Below are 23,301 nucleotides of genomic sequence, written 5' to 3'. Positions count from 1 at the left end.
AGAGAGAAGTTCTGTTCGTCTAGGTATGGAGGGGAATCAAATCTGATGCCGTATTTCATGATGTAAAGAATTTTCCACGACTAGTTTCTGGCTCCCTGCATTTCAAAATTTGCTTCTCAGGACTTCCCTGGTGGTCCAGTGGTTGAGGCTCTGCCTTCCAAAGCAGGGGACTCGGGTTCAATCCCTGATCCGGGAACTAGGATCCCACATGCCTGCGGGGCAACTAACCTGTGCGCTGCAATTACTGAGCCCACGTGCTCTGGAGCCCACGGGCCACAACTGCAGAGAAGCCTGTGCGCCACAAGGGAAGATCATGTGTGCCGCAACTAAGACCCGATGCAGCCCAAAATAAATAAATAAATAAACGTTAAAAAAGACAAAAATAAAAACTTGCTTCTCCTCCTTCCCCACCTACCGCTGCTGCCAAACCTCTCAGGACGTGGTCACAGCTTACGTTCACGTCACATGTTTGTAAGCATGCTACATGTTCACGGTCATGGGACACGGTCATAGCACATGTCCGTGACGCTCATACTGCAGTCTCCCCTCTGGTCACCACCTTCACATCCGCGTGCCTGGCGGGTCGGCTCGGTGGGAAGCAGGAGTGTCCCCGGAGGCCGTGCCCACGGCAGACAGCTCTCAGTAGCTCGGCCACACAGGAAGTCGGTGTGAACCCATAGACATGCCTCTAAACCCAGACAAAGTGTGCCCCGACAGCCACTCCAAGCCGGCCAGGAGCGGAAAGTGATGGAGGGCCCTGCAGTGGAAAGAGGCTGTGGCTTGGTTTGGTTTTTTTGGCACGTGGGATCTTACTTCCCTGATCAGGGATCGAACCCGTGCCCCCTGCAGTGTGAGTGCAGAGCCCTAACCACTGGACCTCCAGGGAAGTCCCAAGAGACTGTGGTCTTAAGTGATTGTGGTCAAATACCCTCCTTTCGCAAGTCTGACGCCACCTGACTGTGTGAAGCCTTGGCCGGCCCCTCCACTGCTCCCGGGAGGGGCCTGAGGCTTGTCCCCTTAGCCACGGGGGAGCCGCCCCTGGGCTGGGGTCAGCGTCCAGCTTGCACACGTGCCATGATGATGGCTGAGTACATCTTCACACAAAAGCCTCAGCACTTCCCATTAAGCTCATTTAAATGTAACACACACATTCGTGCAGGCAGGAGTGAGTGAGAGCAGGCAAGATTGCCCCATGTCAAAAAGAAAAATAAGAGTGTGGATTTATAGTAACCAGTTACCTTTTGGCAAAAATCAGTGACTGTTTTCCCAAGTCTGGAGAACACGTGAAACATTCAGTTTTCTCCGGTATCTGCTTCTTTTACTTGAGGATGTTACCTTGATCTGTCAGAAGTGAGGACTTCTCCCCGCCTCCTTGAAATCATGAAAACTGTGCAGCTGAACCCCAGTTAGTGAGAGCACGCACCACACACTTCCTTGTGGGAAACGTGCAGCAGGTGCCCCTGTATCCCGCAAATACTGAGTATCCCAGCTCCGCGACGCACACACGGCTAGGTGGGATCTCCGACCTGCCAAAGGTTATCGCCTGGATGAAGCCGGGAGTCGTACCCTCGAGCCAGGGGAGGGGGTCTGACTTTGAGTCTGCTCTGCTGTCTGAGGACCCTCGTCCTTCTTCCCTAATCGGAGATGGAAGGGGCACAGCTACATGGGACCACTGCTTTCAAGCCCACCACCCCCCTCAAATACCCAACGTCGTGACACAGGCCAAAATGTCTGTGTCTAATGCTACATTTTGTTCATAACAGAAATACACATATAAGCCCAGGGAAGATGGGAGCCCCACTGTGCGGTCCTAGGGCCTTGATTAGTGGGGCGTCCTCTGACATTGTGAGTTGCTTCTTTGAGGGGTGCCCCGGAGATTTCTTTTTTTTTTTAACACCTCTGGGATGATGTATCCGAGCAGTCTCCCAGATGAGTGAGAAGCCAGCCTTTCTTCTGTGGGGGGAACAGGGTGCTGGTGAAAGGGGAGGTGGACAGGGCAGGCACCCACCACAGGCTTCTCCAGACATCAGGGCACAGGAAGACCCAGGGGAAGGTGAGGGGTGCAGACTCTGCCCTCCAAACCACCCACGCCCTATGCCCCAAGCGGTCCCTGCTGCCCAGCGCATATTAAAATACCTTTCATTTATACCGGGTTGGACACTTACAAATCAAGTCTTAACCTAAGTAATACCGGAAATGAAACAGTAAAACCGAATCAGCTCCTCGGCCACTGCGGGGCTGGGTGGTGGAGTACCTCAGCCGGGCGGTGGGTGAAGACGGAAATGGGTCCCAGAAAGTGGGCTGCTCGGGACCCGGTTAAGCAAGGTCTACGCACACGCAAGGAGAGGACCTTCCACAAAACAGATACTAGGGCAGCATGAACGATTAGGTCCATGTTAGAACTATGCCTGTGGCAGATGGAGACGTGGGTTGGAACACAAATTCTCCACGTATGTTCCTTTTATCCATTTGGATTTTTGAAGTATGAGAATTTATTACTCAAAAATAAAATTTTAAATCTTTGGAAAAAAATTTTTAAAGAAAGAAAGAAGCAACTCTTTTTACCAAATGAGGTTGAAGCTATTTCTTCTGTTGACCCCGCCTGCTGAATCCCCAGCTGAGCAGGGACGTCATGGGTGGAACAAATCAGGGACAGAATATGGCTAGGCATAGCCGTGCCAGTCTAACGTCTAAAACAGGCAACCCGGCAAACACATTAAAGGGGCAAACGTGGGCAGCCTGGAGAGAAGCTTCTTTGCGCTTTCTTAGGTGGTCGAGGCCGACCGACCACCTGCACCCCCTTGGCAAGAGCTGCCTCCAGGCTCTGAGGGCCACGGAGCGGCTTCCTGGACCACCACGCTCTGTCCTGGGATGCCAGTCCTGCCCCGGAGCGGGACCAGCCCTCGAGGGGTGGAGTCCGACCTGTGGCCCGGGCTCCCCCAGTCCTTTCTTCTCTCTTTTAAGCACTGGTGTTAAAACCTTACAAAATCCAAACTACTCGGGGCCCAGGTTACAAGTGTATCTTGATGTCTTTTGTTCATCAGAAGTCTTGCCAAGGTTTTTAAAGCGTGGGGCTTAAAATACATCATCCTCTGCTCCGAGCCAGCTGGGGGAAGCCAAAGGAAAACACCGTCTCCCTCTGAGCATATGGCCAGTCGCTGCTGCCAGCATAGGGAGAAATCAGGAAAGAAAGGACGCTCTGGCATGAAATTAAAATGTGGGTTTACTGCATGGAAATAGACAAAGCTTCATGCCACCAAATGCTGTTTGCAGAGCGAATTTTTAAGCTGAGATTTCTTTTTTTTTAATTTATTTATTTTTGTCTACACTGGGTCTTCGTTCCTCCACGTGGGCTTTCTCTAGTTGCGGCGAGCGGGGGCTACTCTTCGTTGCGGTGCGCGGGCCTCTCATTGCGGTGGCTTCTCTTGTTGCGGAGCACGGGCTCTAGGCGCGTGGGCTCAGTAGTTGTGACTCACGGGCTTAGCTGCTCCGTGACATGTGGGATCTTCCTGGTTCAGGGCTCGAACTCGTGTCCCCTGCATTGGCACGCGGACTCTTAACCACTGCGCCACCAGGGAAGCCCTTCAGAGTGAATTGTTAAATGACAGAGTTAATGAGAAACAGCAAGGGGGAAAGGCATTGCTGAAACCTCACTTGGGTGCTGGCGACCTGACCGTCCTACCTGAGATGGCGACCGGGAAGGGAAGGAGATAGATCTGGATAGAGTTAACATGTGCTCACTGCACAGCGAGGTTTGTGGGCAGGACGAGCTCCAGCCTGGGCCTCGTGGTCCTCCAAGCAGATCCTTTTCTTTCTTTTTTTTTAAAATTTATTTTATTGACGTATAATTGATTTATAATGTTGTGTTAATTTCTGCTGTACAGCAAAGTGACTCAGTTACATTTATATACACGTCCTTTTTCGTATTCTTTTCCATGATGGTTTATCCCAGGAGATTGGATATAGTTCCCTGTGCTCTACAGCAGGACCTTGTTGTTTATCCATTTGAAATGTAATAGTTAAGCAGGTCCTTCTCTGGCTCACGGCTTTCGGTTCCCACCTTCCCCGTTCTCACTGTGCCACCAGGTCCTTTAAAGCATCGTGATGGCATCGCCAGGTGTACTGATGCAAACGAAGGTCACCTGCACGCGGGGCGCAGCTTAAAGAGCTTGTGGTGCTTCAACCATATTTAAGGTTTATTTTTTTATTTTTTATTTTTGCGGTACGCGGGCCTCTAACTGCTGTGGCCTCTTCCGTTGCGGAGCACAGGCTCCGGACGCGCAGGCTCAGCGGCCATGGCTCACGGGCACAGCCGCTCCGCGGCATGTGGGATCTTCCCGGACCGGGGCACGAACCCGTGTCCCCCGCATCGGCAGGCGGACTCCCAACCACTGCGCCACCAGGGAAGCCCTATTTTTCAGCATCTTTTGACCCTGTATTTCTGCTCAGTCTTTTGGTTATTTAATCTAAAACGCATAATTCTCTTTTCCACACTTTTAGCATTCCTGGGGTTTCCACCTCGCTCTCCTCCTTTCACTGAATGTTAGACTTGTCATTGTTATTAAGGATTTGACAACACAGAAGGAGGAAATTTTATGTAGTGTCACTGGAGTCAACGTTTTACTATTGGAGTTGGAGCGTCCTTAGGAAAATATGTGTGCAACAAAAGACTGCTGGTGGTGTAATTGTAGAGGTATTAGGTTAATATATCATGCATACGTCTGTGTCATGGATCGTTTTTATTCGTCATAAAATTTTCAAATGACTCGAGGAGGTGTGGCCCTCGCAGCTGTTCCCCCGCGCTAATGGCCTCGGGCTCCGACTCAGAGAGGAATTCCGTGCCAAAGCGCCTGGCAGCCACCACAGTTCTTGGGATCCTCCCAGGGAGATCACTCGTTGTCAGCAGGGGTGATGATGGCAAACCAATAAAAGGCTGCATGGGCAGGACCTGGTGAGCATAGAAGTCTGGGTCCCTGGGGAGTGAAGAGGCTGTTTTGACCCCAAAATGCTTACCGTTGATTTACTTACTTCAATCAGTTTCTATTTACAAAGTCCAATTTTTGCCCCCTGGAGCAGATCAGAGAGGCCCGTGAACACGAGTCCGAGGACACACCTGCATCTGGAGAGCGGATCCCCCAGCCTGACGCCCGCGTGCCCCTCACCTGGCTGTGCACAGTGTCCGTCTGAGGTCAGACCATGCAGCCCTCGAGATGCTCTGATGCTGCTGCCTCTAGGGCTGAGCTGCTCAAACTTGACCCCGTAGGAATCACCCAAGGGTGCCGGTGACTCGTGGGCCCAGGGTGGGAGCTGCGGGGACAAAACAAACGAGAGTGGAGATTGATTTTATTCAATCTAATAAAGGTAAGGGGACGCCCAAGATCAGAGCTGCTCAGCGGAGGGGGCCTGCCTTGGGCTTTACAGGCAGGGCCATCGAGAGACGGCTCAGTTCGCTGAACGGAAATGTTTGTCTCTGTGTCCAGCTGGTTTCACAGGGACAATTCTAATCTCAGCTCACCCTTCACAAGACAAAGAACGGGACATTGGAGGGCCTGTGTGTAAAAGGGCATCTTCTAGAAAAAAAAAAGGGGCATCTTCTGCGAGTCCTACGGGGTCGTGAGGAAGCGCGGACTTACCTAAGTCGTGTGGGGCAGGGGGTTTCCTGGGGCTCAGCACCAACGATCCGCACCTTAACAAACGCTCAGTGACTGAGAGGCAGGTGGGACTGGACCAGACGTTGAGAAACTCCCCCTGGAGCACCTGAGAGAGGCTGGAGGGCCCGTGTTGCCCTGGTAACACCTTCGCCATCTCCTGGTCCTGTGACAACCTGAGACACCGGGGTGCAGGTGTCCCAGCCTCTCCAGCGTTTGCTGCTGTCGGCCCATGAGGTGGGTCTCCCACGTCTGACACTGGGGAGACCCCAGGCCCACGATGGAGGCGGGGCCTCCCCGTCCCCGCTGCACAGAGGGTCTGCCAGCCTAGGGTACCTGCCCTCTGCCCTCTGTCCTCAGTGACCTTTGCGGGCCTGCCCGCTCTCACCCCAGCCTGGTCGGACCAGAACCACCCGGGCTTCCCCGCCATGAGCCTCAGCGCTGGGCGGACGGCGGCTGCTCCCGCGGGGCGTAGGCTGCTTTCTGGGCCCCTTCCCTGTTCCCAGCGGGACACAGTCCCAGTCATCTGAGGACACTTCCTGCGGGCACTGGCTGCGAGCTGGGGCCGAGGGATGAGGCACCGCTGGTTCCTCACATGGGGTTGGTTATCGAGAGCTGAGAGCCCCCAGAGGGAGGGCAGGGGAGGGGCGGTCCCAGAACTGGGAGGCAGGCGGATGCCTGGGGCTGTGACAGCGGGCGAGGACCCTGCACCCACGGTGACCCAGGCATGACCCCTCGCTTTCTGCCGACCCTCTGCCTTCTGAAGGTGCCCACATCGGCCAGCCCACCCGGGAGCCAGAGGAGGATCCTGGGGGCAGCCAGTGCGATGGCCCCTCAGGGCACAGAGCAGGAGGGGGCAGGGGGAGGGTTGGGGGCGGGTGCGGAATCCCCGCCTTCCCTGCGGGAACCGGGCCGGCTTCCTCCTTCTCCCCTGAAAAGGGCACCTCTTCCAGGGCACGGCGACAGCCCATGGGGACACTGGGGGTATTTTCATTTATCGGAGTCTATATTTTTGTTTGCTTCCATATTTGAGCTTTCAACGACGTGTGTTATTCGATAACAAAATCTACTACAACTGGTCCATTCCCAAACGTACACGAAGCGGCGACGGGGGGAGACGTTAGGGCAGCTGGCCCATCCCCGCCCATCCCCGCGCTCGCGGTGAGGCTGGAGGTACTGCCTCCTCTTAGGGCGTGGCCCCCAGGCCCCCGGGGTGCCATGCTGAGACCTGGGGGTGGTCGCAGGACAGATCCGGACCGGGCGCCTGGGCCCAGGGCGAGTGCGCTGGGGTGAGCGGTACGACTCTGACACCAACTCCGGGCTCAGCGCAGACCCTGCAGGTTGAGGACACGGCCCCCCACAAGACCGTCCTCACTCCGGACACCAGCTGCACTTTGGGGGTTCCAGGCCCCTCGTGCTTCTGACCAACTGGCTACAAATTTGGGGGTTCCCGGCACCCCCTCCAGTTCCATGGTTCGCCAGAATGGCTCACGGAACTCAGGAAAGCAGGTCCCGATGACTACAGGTGAGGTCCGGGAGGGCCCTTGGGCGCGCCCTCCGCCCATCAGCACAGCCACGTGATCCAGACGCCCATCTGAGTTTCCAGCGCCTGGAGTTATTAGGGGTTTGTTACACACGCGTGATTTAACTCTGATCCTGTGATTGAATCCAGTTTCCAGCCCCCCCCCCTCGCTCTCCCTGGAGGTCAGAGGTCAGCCTGATGTCACTCGACACCAGGTCCCCACCCTCTAAACCCAGATCTTTCTGGCATGATGGGCCCCCCGCCCACACCTGAAGCTCTCAAGGGGCCACGGTTAGTCACCTCATTAGCATAAACTCAGGTGTGGTCTGAGGGGTTGAGCCGGAACCGGAGACAAAGACGGCTGAATTCTTGTCGTACGACAGCTGCCCAGGGGGTGCCTCGAGGCGCCGAGGAAACTCCCGAACTGGCCTTCTAGCCTCTGGGAGCTGCCCCGGAAGCCCCACCCTTGTGGGGAGGCCGGAGGGGGCGACGCGTCTGGCAAAGTTTCCTGGATGCCACGGCATCCAAAGCTCAGCAGAAAACCCCACACACTCAAGACGTCTTGGCGGGAGATGGTGTTTGCTGTCATCCTCCTCGCAGGAACGTTGGAGCTGCCAGTGCAACAACAAAAATAAGTATTTTTAGGGTTGCAGTTAAACAAAAGGTCATACATTTATTCTTTATGACTCCATATGTTTGGATTTTAAATAACATTCTTCTGAGTAAATGCAATTTGGGGCGTTTAGCTTCCTAGTTATTCTTCAGAGGGACTCTGATTTTTACGTTCTGGAAGTAAGCTCTTAATTTATTTAAATAGTTGTGGGCTGAGATAAATCTCTCCATGTGATGGATCTGGTTGAAGACCTCTGTCCCAGCTGACACTGTGTCGTGGGTGACATGCTCTCTACATGCCCGAGTCAATCTGTGTGTGGGATGGCTGCGTCAGTTTGCAGGAGCACAGTTAGGACGGGGGAAGTTGAGGACGGGGGCAAGTTGGCTTCTGGTGCCTACCTTCCCCCACAGACTCAGTGTATCATTCTGGGCGATACTTTTCAGTGCTTCTATTTTCCCATAAAGTGGAATTATTAACACTTGCATCCTAGTGCAGTGAAACAGCATGATCTCTGGGATTTGCTTTAAACTATGTAAGGGGAAAAAAGGATGGGAAATAGATGAAACAAGATTGGCAAAATATCGACAGATGAATGAAGAAAGAAGATGTGGTGTATATATATAATGGAATACTACTCAGCCATAAAAAAGAATGAAATAATGCCATTTGCAGCAACATGGTTGAACCTAGAGATTATCATACTAAGTGAAGTAAGTCAGAAAAAGAAGGACAAATACCATATGCTATTGCTTATACGTAGAATCTAAAAAAATGATACAAGTGAACGTATTTACAAAACAGAAATAGACTCACAGACATAGAAAACAAGCTTACGGTTACCAAAGGGGAAAGGGTGGGGAAGGGATAAATTAGGAGTTTGGGATTAACAGATACACACTATATACATAAAACAGATAAACAACAAGGACCTGCTGCACAGCACAGGGAACTATATTCAATAACCTGTGATAAACCATAATGGAAAAGAATCTGAAAGAGAATATATATATATATATATACGTATAACTGACTCACTTTGCTGTACACCAGAAACTAACACAACATTGTAAATCAACTATACTTCAGGGAATTCCCTGGTGGTCGGTCCAGTGGTTAACACTCCAAGCTTCCACTACAGGGGGCATGGGTTCGATCCCTGGTCGGGGAACTAAGATCCTGCAAGCTGCATGGAGCGGCCAGAGAAAAAGAAAAGAAAAAAACCTGCAATAAAGGGTTGTCTGTTTGGGGGGAAAAAAAGAAAGTCGTAAAAAAAGATTGGCAAAATGTTGGTAGTCTTACAGCTGAATGATGAGTCCACACAGGTTCATGATACTCTTCCCTCTACTTCTGCGCATGCAAAAAATTTTGTGAATTTTTGTGAAAATTTCCGAAATGAAAAGGTTAAAAAGATAACAGTAATACCTGCCCCTGTGTACCGCACATGAGCTGTCCTTAGAGCACCTTGCTTCCCTTGGAGAAGGATGCCTCGTAAATACAGGACCGAGTCACTACTCCGTGGCCCTCAGATTACTGCATCACACCTTGAGGTATTCTTGACAAGGAGACAGAAAATAGATTAGACCCCACGGGAAGCATGGCCATGAAAGAGGAAGATAAACTTTCAAAGCATCGGATGCTACGAGGAAAGAGCTCATCTTCAACTGACAAACTGGAGGGCCATCTGGGCAAATCGTTGACGTGGGAAGTACATTTGCAATACATCAAAAATATGTTTCCTGGTCGCTGACAGTTTATTTCTGGAGTTCCATAAATGTAACATTTCCGAACTTGTAAATAATAAATGTTTATTTATAAATCACTGGTTCCCAGAGGCAGATGAGCACACAGAATAAAAACAAGCTGCAGCAGCTGGTTAATTCCCAGCAGCCTGACTCACGGTGGGGATTCAAGAGCCCGCGGGAGAGGCCAATACATCCAGGAAACTGCGCTCATCTCAACACCAAGGCTACCAAGCGTGGTCGGCGACACACAGCATCAGCGTGCGTGCAGCAGAGGAACGCGTGTCCTTGCAGATCAACAAACCTGCCCCTGCTTGGAAAGATGCGGACAGGGGCACGAACCCGTGTCTGCTGCATCGGCCGGCGGACTCTCAACCACTGAGCCACCAGGGAAGCCCCCTAATTTTTAAAAACGGCTAACATGCCTTTGGGAATGCAGGATGGCTGAGGATTGGAACAAGGCATGAGTGAAAGCTTATCTTAGTTCGCAAACCTTTTGGCCATGAGATAATACGATGGTGTAGATAAGCCTATAGTGGAATCAGAATAAGTAAGAAATGCTTTATTAAAGCCTTTGAAAACTTTTACGTACAATTGGCAAAAGCTTAGCTAATTTTAAGTGATTCCACCCCACTGCTAAACAAGCCTTCTGAATCCTTACTAGGGAAGCGTTTGTATTCTTCGTTCACTCTGAAGGCAGTAAAAGGGGACGCCCAGTTAGTTAAGCCGTGAAGACCACTGCCCGGGATGAGGGCCCGGCCGGCTTCATGGCCCTTCGGGACTGCTGGGAGCCCTCAACTTGTCCAGTTTTCTTCCCATGAAAGGACCCCGGGTTTCCTTCCGGGTCTCTAATTACATGAGCACTTTCTGTTTTCGGGTAACAAATCTATTCTTTAATCTTTCCACTGATCCTGACTAATATTTGCACGTAAGAAAAGTGCATTTACATCGCACAGGGAGATCAGCTCGGTGCTTTGTGACCACCTAGAGGGGTGGGATAGGGAGGGGGGAGGGAGACGCAAGAGGGAGGAGATATGGGGACATATGTATATGTATAGCTGATTCACTTTGTTATACAGCAGAAACTAACACACCATTGTAAAGCAATTATACTCCAACAAAGATGTTAAAAAAATAAAGTAAAAAAAAAGTAAAAGTGCATTTAGATAATGTCATACATGGTGACACAGCCAAACATGGGGCCACCCAGCCCGACGGGCAGCGGGAGGGCGGCACAGCCCACCACCCAGCCAGGCTTGGTTCTTTCTTTTCTTCTCATTGAAAATATGTTGCAGAAGCAGCAGCTCTGTTCTCTGACGTCTCAAGAGATGGTAAACATTCATTTCAGCAAGATCAGGAAGAGAGCCAAGAATGAGGCGGCAAGAAGAAAGAGAAACGTTTTCTCATTTTCATGCTCCTTTCTGTGCTAATTTCGTGCTTTCTGGGGGGGGGGGGGGCAGGAGGACAGCATGCCAGCTCCGCCTCCCTCTCCCCTTGGGCCTCCATCATCAGCCTCCCCGATGAGCCACAGAGACGCCAGGCCCTGCAAAGGCCAGTGCAGCCAGCCGGCGGGCAGGGGTGGGAGGGAGAGGGGCCCGCAGCTAGGCCACCATCTCTCTGTCCCCCCTCATCCTCTCTACCCGCCCCCACTCCTCCTCAGGCAGGAGGGCACCCTTCCCAAGGACACGGATGGCTGTGGGCAGAGAGGAAGGAGGACTTGAAAGCACGTCTTCTGAGGCCGAGCCTCAGCTGTATCATTCCTGTAGGAAGAACCTGGAGCTGAGCCTCCCAGGGTCCTCCCACGGCCACCTTGCCATCCACGGTAGGGAAGGACGAAATGGTGCAGCGAGTAAATGGAGCCTGCCTGTTCTCGTGGTGGCCTCAATGTGCCATTCTCAGGGCCTAACTAGAGACAGAAAGGGTACTTGTCTTAGGGGTCTCCAGAGAATCAGAACCAATAGGATGGAGAGACAGACAGATAGGTAGATACAGACACACACATAGAGAGAGACAGACACAGAGACAGAGAGAGATTGATTTTAAGGAAGTGGCTCATGCCACGTGGGTACTGGCAAGCCTGAAGTCTGCAGGCAGGTTGGCAGGCTAGAGATTCTGGTAAGCAGTCGGCTGGGAGAATTCCTTCCTCCTCAGGGAAGCTCAGTCTTCTCTCTAAAGGCCTTCAGCTGGTCGGATGAGGTCCACCGCATTACGAGGGCGCTTGGCTTTACTCCAAGTCAGCTGATTCAAACGTTAATCACATCTGAAAAATACCTTCACAGCAATATCTAGACGGGTATGTGACCACACAACTGGGCACCCCAGCACAGCCACGCTGACACAGGAAACTAACCATCCCAGGTGCCGAAGCCCAGGAAATCCTGTCCTGACCCAATGCAGCTGAGCCCATGCCCAGTGCCAGCTGCATACACTGGGTCATCTCACAGCTCTTGCCTCTGTCTTCCTCCGGCCTGAGGGCGTTGTCTCTCTTTTAAAATGAAGCACAATCGGGCTTCCCTGGTGGCGCGGTGGTTAAGAGTCCGCCTGCCAATGCAGGGGACACTGGTTCGAGCCTTAGTCCGGGAAGATCCCACATGCCGCGGAGCAACTAAGCCCGTGCGCCACAACTACTGAGTCTGCGCTCTAGAGCCCGCGAACCACAACTACTGAGCCCGTATGCCACAACTACTGAGACCGCGCACCTACAGCCCGTGCTCTGCAACAAGAGAAGCCACCACAATGAGAAGCCCGTGCACCGCAACAAAGAGTAGCCCCTGCTCGCCACAACTAGAGAAAGCCCGTGCGTAGCAACGAAGACCTAACGCAGCTAAAAATAAATTTTAAAAAAATAAAAAATAAAGCAAAAGTATTACTCAGCCTTAAAAGGGAAGGAAATTCTGACCCATGCCGCAACACAGATGAACCCTGAGGACACCGTGCCCAGTGACATAAACCAGTCACCAAAAGACGAGTCCACTCAGATGAGGCCCCCGAGAGGCAGAGACAGAAGGCAGAGCTGTGACGCCCAGGGGCTGGGGGGTGTGCGGGGAGCTGCCCTTCCAGGGCCCAGCGCCTCAGCCTTGCAAGACGACAGAGCGCTCTGGATGTGCGGTGATGGCAGGACTACAGCGCGCGTGCGCCAGGCCACTGACCTGGACACCTGCACACAGTCGGAAAGGCAAACCTTGTGTTATGCGTATTCTACCCAAGCGTGTAATACGGTGTCCAAATATTGGGGGTTTCCCACTATCTCTCTGTTACTGATCTGTAGTGTAGTTCCGTTGTGGTGGGAGGACGGGCTTTGTACGACTGGAATCCTTTTAAATTCCCGGACACCTGACCGCACTTGCTGGCTTGCTCCGTCCTGCTGTTGTTGCCATGTTTCCACTGCTCAGAGACCTCCTCAGCAAAGGGTCTCTTACAGGATTACAGAATCGAGTGATACGCAGAACGATTGGAGTGGACACGATATGACGATATTTGTACGGTTCCCGGCGTGTGGAGGGAGAGGCCCTGGAGGGGTGTATGAAACGTGGGCTCCGCTCAGAATAAAAAGAGGGAGGGTCACACCGATCACTGAACACCCGCACGGGACCTCACACCCCGCGGGCTCTCAATTACAGGACAATAGCAGGTGAACGATGGAAAGGAGGAAAAGACGATGCTGAAGAGGTCCTGCGGGGAACTAACTAGTCTTCCGTGCGGCACGCACGTCTAACCAGCTTCTCTCAATGTGTGGCCCATGGGCCCCAAGGGCCCCCAGACCCGTTCAGGGTTCAGCAGTTTAGGGTCAAAGCTACTTTTTTTTTTTTTTTTTTTTGCAGTACGTGGGCCTCTCACTGTTGTGGCCTCTCCCGCTGCGGAGCACAGGCTCCGGACGCGCAGGCTCAGCGGCCATGGCTCACGGGCCCAGCCGCTCCGCGGCATGTGGGATCTTCCCGGACCGGGGTACGAACCCGTGTCCCCTGCATCGGCAGGCAGACTCTCAACCACTGCGGCACCAGGGAAGCCCATAGCTACTTTTAAAAATTAGGAGTTTGGGATTAACATACACACTACTATATATAAAATAGGTAAACAGCAAGGACCTACTGTATAGCGACTATAAGTAACTTATAATGGCAAAGAATCTGAGAAAGAGTAGAAATTTGTATGAGTGAATCACTTTGCTGTGCAGCAGAAATTAACACAACATTGTAAGTCAACTATACTTCGGTAAATTTTTAAAAATCTGAAGAAGAATATATATACGTATAACTGAATCACTTTGCTGTACACCTGCAACTAACACAACAGTGTAAATCAACGATACTTCAATTAAAAGATAACTGGTATTAATAAAAAAACTACTTTTCTAATAATACTAAGACGGTCCTTGCCTTTTTGCGGGGACACAATGGTACATATATATATATATATCACCATCTTTATCCATTCATCTGTTGATGGATACCTAGGTTGTTTTCACATCTTGGCTATCGTAAATTATGCTGCCATGAACATTGAGGTGCATCTATCTTTTGAAATTAGTGTTTTTGTATTCCTTGGATAAATACTCAGATATGGACTAGCTGGATCATATATGGTAGTTCTAGTCTTAATTTTTTGAGCAGTCTCCTTACCGTTTTCCATAGTGGCTGTTCCAATTTACATTCCGCACAACTGTGATTTTTAACATTGTCTAGTGAAATGGGTCAACATTTGGAATAACTGCACCATTCAGTGAATTAATATTTTCCAAATGACCAAATGGCCATGTTACAAAATCATGTGTGGGTCATAGATCCATCCAAAGTGCCAGAGAGACCAGTGGGTTTTAGTCTAACAGCAGGAAAGGTACATTGCAGCGCTGCTGGAGTCCACATTGCAATGAACCTGTAAGGAACATCCATGTGTCAGTTTTGGTGGAGAACCTATATAAACGCTCCTCCACTTTCCTGCTACACATCCCTGCGAGGTCAAATTTTCTTCACAGACATCAACTAAAACAACATATTACAAGAGACTGAACACAGAAGCAGCTATGAGAATCCAGCTGTCTTTTATCAAGCTAGACATTAAAGAGATCTGCAAAAATATGAAACAAGTCCCTTGTTCTCACTCATCATTTTTTGAAAATAATGATTTTTCATAAAATGTTAGTTATTGTTGAGTAACATGGAATCGGTTTCTTATTGTAGGTTTAAATGAATGAATAAAAATCTTTTAAAAACAATCTTTTAGTCTTAATTTCTAATATTGTATGTGTTTTCATGAACCCAAAGACAGCTGTGAAGTGAGACAGGGCAGGCTCTGGCTGGGAGAATTCGGGGTGGTAAAAAGGGACTCATTCTAATCCCTCTGGGAAATGTAAGTCTAAACTTCCCAATTCCTCATTTTTGGGAATTTCCTTATCTTATACATTTAACCTCTTAAGTATTTCATAAGGTAGGAGGGGAGAGAAATTGGGAAGCAAAGGAGTCTTAAAAATCACAGATACCGGGCTTCCCTGGTGGCGCAGTGGTTGAGAGTCCGCCTGCCGATGCAGGGGACAAGGGTTCATGCCCCGGTCCGGGAAGATCCCACGTGCCGCGGAGCGGCTGGGCCCGTGAGCCATGACCGCTGAGTCTGCGCGTCCAGAGCCTGTGCTCCGCAACGGGAGAGGCCACAACAGTCAGAGGCCCACGTACCACAAAAAAAAAAAAAAAAAAAAATCACCGATACCGCCTCACGCCCACGAGGGTATAGACCCAAAAGAACCGAAAGCAGGAACTCAGACAGATATTTGTACGTCCACATTCAGAGCAGCATTACTCACACTAGCCAAGGGGTGGAAACAACCCAAGTGTCCACTGTAAGGTGAATGGATGAACAAGATGTGGTCTATCCAGACTATGGAATATTATTCAACCTTGAAAGAGAAGGAAGTCCTGTCACCTGCTACAACATGGAGGAACGCTGAGGACATTGTGCTTGGTAAGATAAGCAGGGGCCTTCGAGCAATGCTTAAATCAGATCACTCTTCACAGCAAACAATAAAGAGAAGTTGTATTCTGCTTATTAGTTCTGTTTCTCAGACCAGGACGTGGATGCACAGCCTGGCTGGATGCTTCGGGCAGAGGTGGGCTTCATCCACCCACCGCCCTGGACCCCCTACGCCGGCGGCAACGATCAAAACGAAGCGAGCTCGGCCCTGCGAAAGCTCGTGTTGCCGTTACTTTTGTAACCTCAACGAGAAACAGATTTTTAAATACGTGACAGCACAGACCATGCCTCTTGACCGTTACCCAGTTTAGAAACTGGCCCGATCACAAAGGAAGCTGAAGCAGCTGCTGGTTTGGGAAAGTCGCCGGCTGCAAGCGAGCAGCTGGGCCACGGTACCACTTCCAGCTGCACGGCCCGAGGAGGCCTGTTCTGGTCCCGCTCAAAAAAGTCGCCACCCGCTCTCCTCGGGGGCAGCCAACTCCAGCACCTGTGGTCCCTCTGAGGGGTGGGCAGCCATCATGGTGCGACGCACAATGAGGCCAGGGACAGGGACCGCTGGGAAACAGGAGCTGCGGAACGAAGCGTCGTGCCATCAGCACGGCTGCGCTGGGGCAGGTGGTTGGAACAGAGCTTTCACTGGCAAAGTTGTCCAAAGGCTGTGCAGTCAGGGGACAGCCAGGAATCGTCCTCTACCACGGTGTTTCGTACTTTGTTTTTTTAACTGGACAATACAGTTTAATGTAGCAAAAATCTAGCGAACGATCCGGTATTTCAGTTAAGGCTCCGGGTGCCTGAAAATGATCAAGAGAAAATTGATTTCACGGCTTAAAAACGTGAGGTTGCATCAGGGAACGTGTTTATGTAAGAAGACTTAGTTTAAAACATTGGTTAATGAAAGGTCAGGATAAAACCAAGAGGAAGCTGGCTTTTCCCTGTAGCATCTGCTGTTTGTTTTGACTGGTATTTCGTATCCTTGGCTTCATCTCAGGGGAGCATGCCTGGCCAGGAGGCAAGCCTGGGAGACAAGGACCACTGCAGCGCCCCTGCCCCCAGAATGCCTCAGGAAACATTTTCCTGATGAGCAGATTTTCAGTTAGTGACAGAGAGTCACCCCAATAAGCCGAGTCGTTCTGGTGCCAGGGCTGGAGCCCACTGGCCAGGAGAGGCCACGGGACCACGCTGACCTATCGTGGGGAAGGGACCCACACAGCACAGACCTGGTGCGATTTGATGCTGTGACCAGAGCTCAGGCCCTAGTCTCCCTCACAATTCTGCCTGGCCAGTTGTGTTTCCAGGGTAGGATTTCCTGGTGTGAGGGTTGGATTGCGTCCCCCCAAAATTCATATGGTGAGTCCTAACCCTCAGGGCCTCAGAATGTGACTGTATCTGGAGATACGGGGTCTTTATCAAGTTACAGTGGGGTCACTGGGGTAGGCCCTAATCTAATATGACTGATGTCCTTAAAAAAGGGGGGAAACTGGGCACCCAGAGGCACACGGGGAGAACACCACGAAGGCAGAAATCAGGGTGAACTTCTACAAGCCAAGGAGTGACACAGCTTGCCAGCAAGCGACCAGAAGCTGGGGGAGAGCTTGGGACAGATTCTCCCGCTCAGCTTCGGAAGGAACCAAGCCTGCTGACACCTTGATCTCGGACTTCTGGCCTCCAGACTGAGAGAGAATAACTCTCTGTTGTTTAAACCACTCAGTCTGTGGCACTTTCTTACGGCCGCCCTAGCAAAGTAATACACCTGGTGTAAGGACACCTGGAATAAGCAGAAACGTTGCCTGGGCGTCTCCAGTGGGCAATTGCGCATTCTTTGGAGCTCACCCTTCTGGGTCATCTGATTCTAGCTCTTCCTTGCCTTTGAGCTATCTTATGGTTGTAGCGAACGAGTGACGATGCAAATTATTTTTGCCTCTGGACTCTGTGATGGAGGGACAGCCCTCACCCCATGGTCCCCAAATCCTCCCACCCAAGGCCAGATTTGCACAATTTGCAAGTTCCCCCAATATTCCTGCCTATATAGGTGTGTGTTCTTTGCATTTTCCTTTGAACTGGCTGGAGCGTCTTACCAGTTCCCTCGCTCAACTAACAAGCTCAGGAAGCTGCTGGCCACCTGCTGATTGCACGTCTGCCTGAGAGTCAGATTCCTTCTTTGGTCAACATTATCTTTTGACATTGGCCGTGGCTGCCACGTCCCTGTTGCGCTGTGCTGGGATCCTTGAGGAGGAGCCGTCACAGCTGGGGGCAGCGTCTCCCACCCTGATCTTGTAGGGACTTAATTGTTGGAATTGTCCCCTTTAGAAAACCCGGGCTCCGGGGGGGGGGGGGGGTGGTGGGATGAACTGAGAGACTGGGATTGACATATATACAACTAACATGTATGAAACAGATAACTAATAAGAGCCCGCTGTATAAAGTCAATAAATAAATAAAATAACCAGTGGCAAAACACTCCCCCAAAACAAACAAACAAAAAACCCCAAATTGCTGACACAGGTGAAAGTAAACAAATAAAATTATTGTTAATTTTTTAAAAATTTAAAAATAAAATAAAAACAAAACCACGAGCCATGAAATAGAGAGAGACACAGAGAGAGAGAAAGTAGATAGATAGAAAGATAGGAACGCACATCTTTCTTCGGCGTTCTAGTGACTGATTCCTCTCCCTTTCCCTTCAGCCTAGGAGTTCACAGTGGTTTGCTGTTAATTAGTCCCCTGGATACTTAAGTATCTTTTTAAAATAGTACTTTTATTAAACCGCTCTTGAAATCTTCCTGATTGATACAACTCCCAAATTTGTATCTCTACCTATAACCTCTCTCACAAACTCCAGATTTGTTTACAAAACACTCACTTGTTATTCTCAGAAGTCATTTTGAAAATACCTCAAAGTCAGCATGCACAAAACTGAACTTTCGCATTTCCCCCAAATACCATCTCTGCCAGAGCCTTCCCCGTGTTATTCAATGGCAACTTCATCTGGGAGTTTCTTTAGCCACTCATTATATCTTATGATCCAACAATTCTTTTTTTTTTTTTTTTTTTTTTGCGGTACGCGGGCCTCTCACTGCTGTGGCCTCTCCCGTTGCGGAGCACAGGCTCCGGACGCGCAGGCTCAGCGGCCATGGCTCACGGGCCTAGCCGCTCCGCGGCATGTGGGATCTTCCCGGATCGGGACACGAGCCCGTGTCCCCTGCATCGGCAGGCAGACTCTCAACCACTGCGCCACCAGGGAAGCCCCCAACAATTCTTTATTAGATGCACACCCCTGAGAAGTTCTTGCACGTGTACCCCAGGAGACATGCAAAAGAATATTAATATCATGTCTATAATCCTTGCAAAGAAAGAACAGTCTAAACCTCATTAAGAGTAGATTGGATAAAATGCTGGAGAGGGTGTAGAGAAAAGGGAACCCTGTTGCATTGCTGGTGGGAATGTAAATTTGTACAGCCAGTATGGAGGTTCCTTAAAAAACTAAAAACAGAACCACCATATGACCCAGCAATCCCACTACTGGGCATATACCCCGAGAAAACCATAATTCAAAAAGAGTCATGTACCACAATGTTCATTGCAGCACTATTTACAATAACCAGGACATGGAAGCAACGTAAGTGTCCATTGACAGATTAATGGAGAAAGATGTGGCACATGTGTACAACGGAATATTACTCAGCCATAAAAAGAAACGAAATTGAGTTATTTGTAGTGAGGTGGATGGACCTAGAGTCTGTCATACAGAGTGAAGTAAGTCAGAGAGAAAAAAACAAATACCGTATGCCAACACATACATATGGAATCTAAAAAAAAAAAAAAAAAGGTCCTGATGAACCTAGGGGCAGGCCAGGAATAAAGATGCAGATGTAGAGAATGGACTTGAGGACACGGGGAGGTAAGCTGGGAGAAGTGAGAGTGGCACGGACATATATACACTACCAAATGTAAAATAGATAGCTAGTGGGAAGCAGCCGCATAGCACAGGGAGATCAGCTCGGTGCTTTGTGACCACCTAGTGGGGTGGGATAGGGAGGGTGGGAGGGAGATGCAAGAGAGAGGGGATATGGGGACATATGTATACATATAGCTGATTCACTTCGTTATACAGCAGAAACTAACACAACATTGTAAAGTAATTATACGCCAATAAAGATGTCAAAAAAAAAAAGGGTAGATTGGATAAACAGTGGTTATACAGATGGAATAGTAGACAGCCCTTAAAACGAGTGAACCTCAGTACTGTGCAGACTCATAAATGGATGTCTCAAACCAAAGATTAGGTTAAAAGAACAAGACTCAATAAAATTCAAATATTGTTTTAAAACAGTGAAAAGTAAAATATATATATTATTTGAGATTTCAAATCTAGATGGTAAAACTATAAGGAAGGGCAAAGGAATTACAAAACAAAAAACAGAAGTCAGGATATGTTTATTTCTGGTTAGAGAAAAAGAAAAGCATTTAAGAAAGGAGACAGTGGGTTTGAAAGGTAATGGCATTGTTCTATTTCCCAAGATTGATAAGTATATTTATATTCCTTTTATTATTATATAAATGTACGTATATGCTATCTGCTCCCTTGCAGATAGATAATGTTTCATAATAAAAAGTTACACAATTAAAAAAAACGGGGCTCAGGCATGAAGAACCGTGGTTCCTCCAGTCTCGGCCCTGGGCACCCACTGTGTGCTGGGAGCCTTCCACACGCAGCTCATTGCCTCCTCTGCAGAATCCCCTGAGAGATGTACGAAGTCCCCACTGAAGGCAGGGAGCTGGATCTCAGGGAGGTCAAGCGCTCTCATCCACATTCACACGGCAAGTGGCAAAGCCAGACTCCACCCCCAGCACTGGGGACTGCAAGCCCAGGGCTCTTCTGACTACACCACAGTGCTCTCTTTTACACAGAAAAAGAAATACCACTTGGGTGGGCCCTAAGATGGTCCTGGGGGATCCTCTCTTCCTGGTGTTTGTGTCTTCCTGTGATCCCCTCCCCTTGTGTGTGGGCAGGACCTGAGACTTGTTTCTAACCAATAGACTAGACAAGGGTGATGGGAAGATGCTTCTGGGATTACCTTACATAACAGTGTGACTTCTGTCTGCCTAGCAGACTCTCTTCCTTGCTGGCTTGTATAAAGCAAGCCGCTGTTTTCCTCTCTGGACAGGTCCATGTGGCAAGAAACTGAAGGGGCCTCCAGCCAAGAGCCAGCAAGGACCTGAGGCCCTCAGTCCATCTGCCCACGATGATGTGCGCTTGGAAATGGATCCTTCCCCAGTGAAGCCTTCAAATGAGACCCCAGCCCTGACGGCCACTCGTGACAGGCCCTGAGGCAGAGGACCCAGTCAAGACACGCCCAGATTCCTGACCCACAGAAATTTGAGATAATGTATGTTGTTTTCAGACACTAAGTTTGGGATAATTTGTTATGAAGCAATAGCTAACCAATACACCATGCCTCAGAAGCACTCATTCATGCATTCAACAAATATTTCCTTGCCAGGCACTAGTACAGGTGCTCGGTATACATCAGTGAACAAAACAGAGTAAAATTCTTGTTCTCCTGGAGAGTAGATTCTAGTGTTTATGTGTGTGTGTGTTGGGGGTGGGAGTGTTGGATGATAGACATAACAAACAAGCTACATAGTTATACAGTTACATCATATGTTACATGTATCTACACAAGTACCACAGAGGAGGAAGCAGGGTGAGGACAGGGAATGGGAGTTTGCAATTTTAAACCTCTTCTGAGAAAGTGATGTTGAGAAAGATTTCAGGGAGTGAGGGAGAAAGCCATGCAGATATCTTTGGGAAGAGTGCTTCAAGCACAGGGAATAGGCAGTGCAAAGGCCCTGAGGCTGAATCATGCTTGCAGAGAGCAAGGAGCCGCAAGGTGGCAGACTGGAACACAGTGGGTGAGGGGAAGGATGGTGGGAGCTGAGGTCAGAAGTGCAGAGGGGAGAGAGATCCGGGAGACCCTCAGGGGCTCTGCATGGACTTTGCTTTTGCTCTGAATGAGATGGGTAACACTCGATGGGTTGAGCACAGCAGTGATGAGGTCTGACATATTTTTAAAAGGATCATCCCCTACTCATCGCTGGTGACTTCCTGCTCACCTATGCAAACTGAAGCAGCTTACACACATCAGCCACACTGGCCGCCATAACAAGCCAAGAGACTTGCCCTTATTTTTAGGTGTTTTTCTCACTCGCTTTTCTTACCAAAGCCCCAGATCCCAGCCATCCTGTGAGGATGGCCCAAGCCCTGCCTGCCCCCGTCACCTCCTCCAGCCTTCACCCCGTACTCTCCCCCACACAGTGCAGCTCCCTGCACCCCATCCAGGCTGCCACAGGCTTTGTGCACTGGCTCATAAGCTCCGCCAGGCAGGGTCCAAGGCTCGCCTTTCTCCTACGTTCTCCCCAACCCGCTCCAGCTTGAGACAGCGCTGCACAGGGGCTCTGTCAGGCTGGCCGGCGCCTTGGCAGAGTTCTTTCTGCCTTTCCTGTGGGTCCCTCAAAGCGTTCCTCCCCCTCCCTGCCTGTGCCCACCTACTGTGCCCTCCCCTCCCGGCCTCACAGCACCTACTGTCATCTGGACAGTTCTAGAAACAATTATATGAGGGTTTTCATTTCACACACCTAGACGTGGTCCTTGGGAAAACAGTAGCAAATTTTTATAAAAAAGAAATTGGAAGGAAAGTACTCAGAAGAGCTGCTGGTGCACAAACGTTCCTTTTCTGTTAGTAAACCACCCTGGTGCCAATACTAGGGGGCAGGCTGTGGAGGGAGGCAAATGGAAGCAAAGGAAGCCTTGCCCTCCGTGACCCCACTTCTACCTCATTTTAAATTATTTTTCCTAAAGAGGGCCCCCAAATGTGTGAGCCTCAGAGCCGCAAACCTGGAGGGGATCACCGACGGCACCTGCAGCTCTTCCTCTTTTCTGGAGATGGCCCTGTAGAGAGAAGGAAAGAAAGAGCGGCCAGATCATGGGGGGCACGGGTAGAGGAGACCAGGCGCAGAGGCCAGACTGGCGTGCAGGGCCTGGGCCTCAACTGCCTGGTGACTTGTACCTGGCTATCAGGGGGCTGCACACCCCCAGGTCTTCCTGGTCCGAGACCCCTGCTGCCTCACACACTTGATGGGAACCAGGTGAAAGCTTCAGCCCTGGGCCAGCACTAGGATGAAGCCAGTGAGGCCAGGGCTGCTGCACCGCGCCTGTGACCAGTGCAGACGGTTGGGCCCGAGCTTCGTATAATGCTCTGCTGTCCCTGCCTTAAAATTCTTAATATCCTTTGAATAAGGGACCTGTATTTCCATTTTGCACTGGGCCCTGCACATATAGGTAGCTGGTCTGCATCACTGAGATTCTGGGGTCCCCTCCCTCCAACTTTCCACTGGTCAGTGGCTCACTGGCCTCCCCTGAGCCCAAGCGCTGCTACAACCTACTCTCTGGAAAACAGAGCCGTTCTGCAGGGCCACACAGACTGTCTGTGGCTTCCTGGTGTTGCTGGAACCCTGAAGACTTAGAGGAGGGATGTCCTGACGAGCTGTTCACAACTGAACCCACCCCAGGCACCTTTCAGCCACGTGTTCCCGTCCTGGGTCTGCTTCTTCCCGGAGCAGCGCGGGAGCCCTTCTCCAGACAGCGATCCCACACAGGAGGAAGGTTTCTGCAAAAATGGACAGTCAGCCAAGCCCCGTGCCTCTGCACTAGGGAAGGCCTGCCCTTCCCTTCACGTCTTGGAGCGCACGGCCACCGGCGGGGCCCGCGGACGCAAGGCAGCACCGCCTTTGAAAGTCCACCTTGAAATACGACCACAC

At 50.4% G+C, this 23,301-nt stretch overlaps 1 long non-coding RNA gene across 3 annotated transcripts; it reads right to left on the bottom strand.

The window, feature by feature from the left end:
- Window positions 1–4,603: 4,603 nt before the first annotated feature.
- On the bottom strand, window positions 4,604–23,277 carry LOC132424530 (uncharacterized). Of its 3 annotated transcripts, none has more exons than XR_009519211.1 (6): window positions 23,048–23,277; window positions 22,379–22,432; window positions 9,206–9,335; window positions 7,471–7,781; window positions 5,163–5,307; window positions 4,604–4,973 (listed from the first exon to the last, which is right to left on the bottom strand). It is a non-coding gene; the product is annotated as an uncharacterized lncRNA (long non-coding RNA). The 3 variants fall into 3 exon arrangements; XR_009519212.1 differs by having other exon boundaries at window positions 23,057–23,277; XR_009519213.1 differs by lacking the exon at window positions 9,206–9,335.
- Between the last annotated feature and the right edge of the window lie 24 nt (window positions 23,278–23,301).

The sequence above is a fragment of the Delphinus delphis genome, chromosome 4 (assembly GCF_949987515.2).
Source record: "Delphinus delphis chromosome 4, mDelDel1.2, whole genome shotgun sequence".
NCBI lineage: Eukaryota > Metazoa > Chordata > Mammalia > Artiodactyla > Delphinidae > Delphinus > Delphinus delphis.
This window is presented reverse-complemented; position numbering and strand designations above follow the sequence as displayed.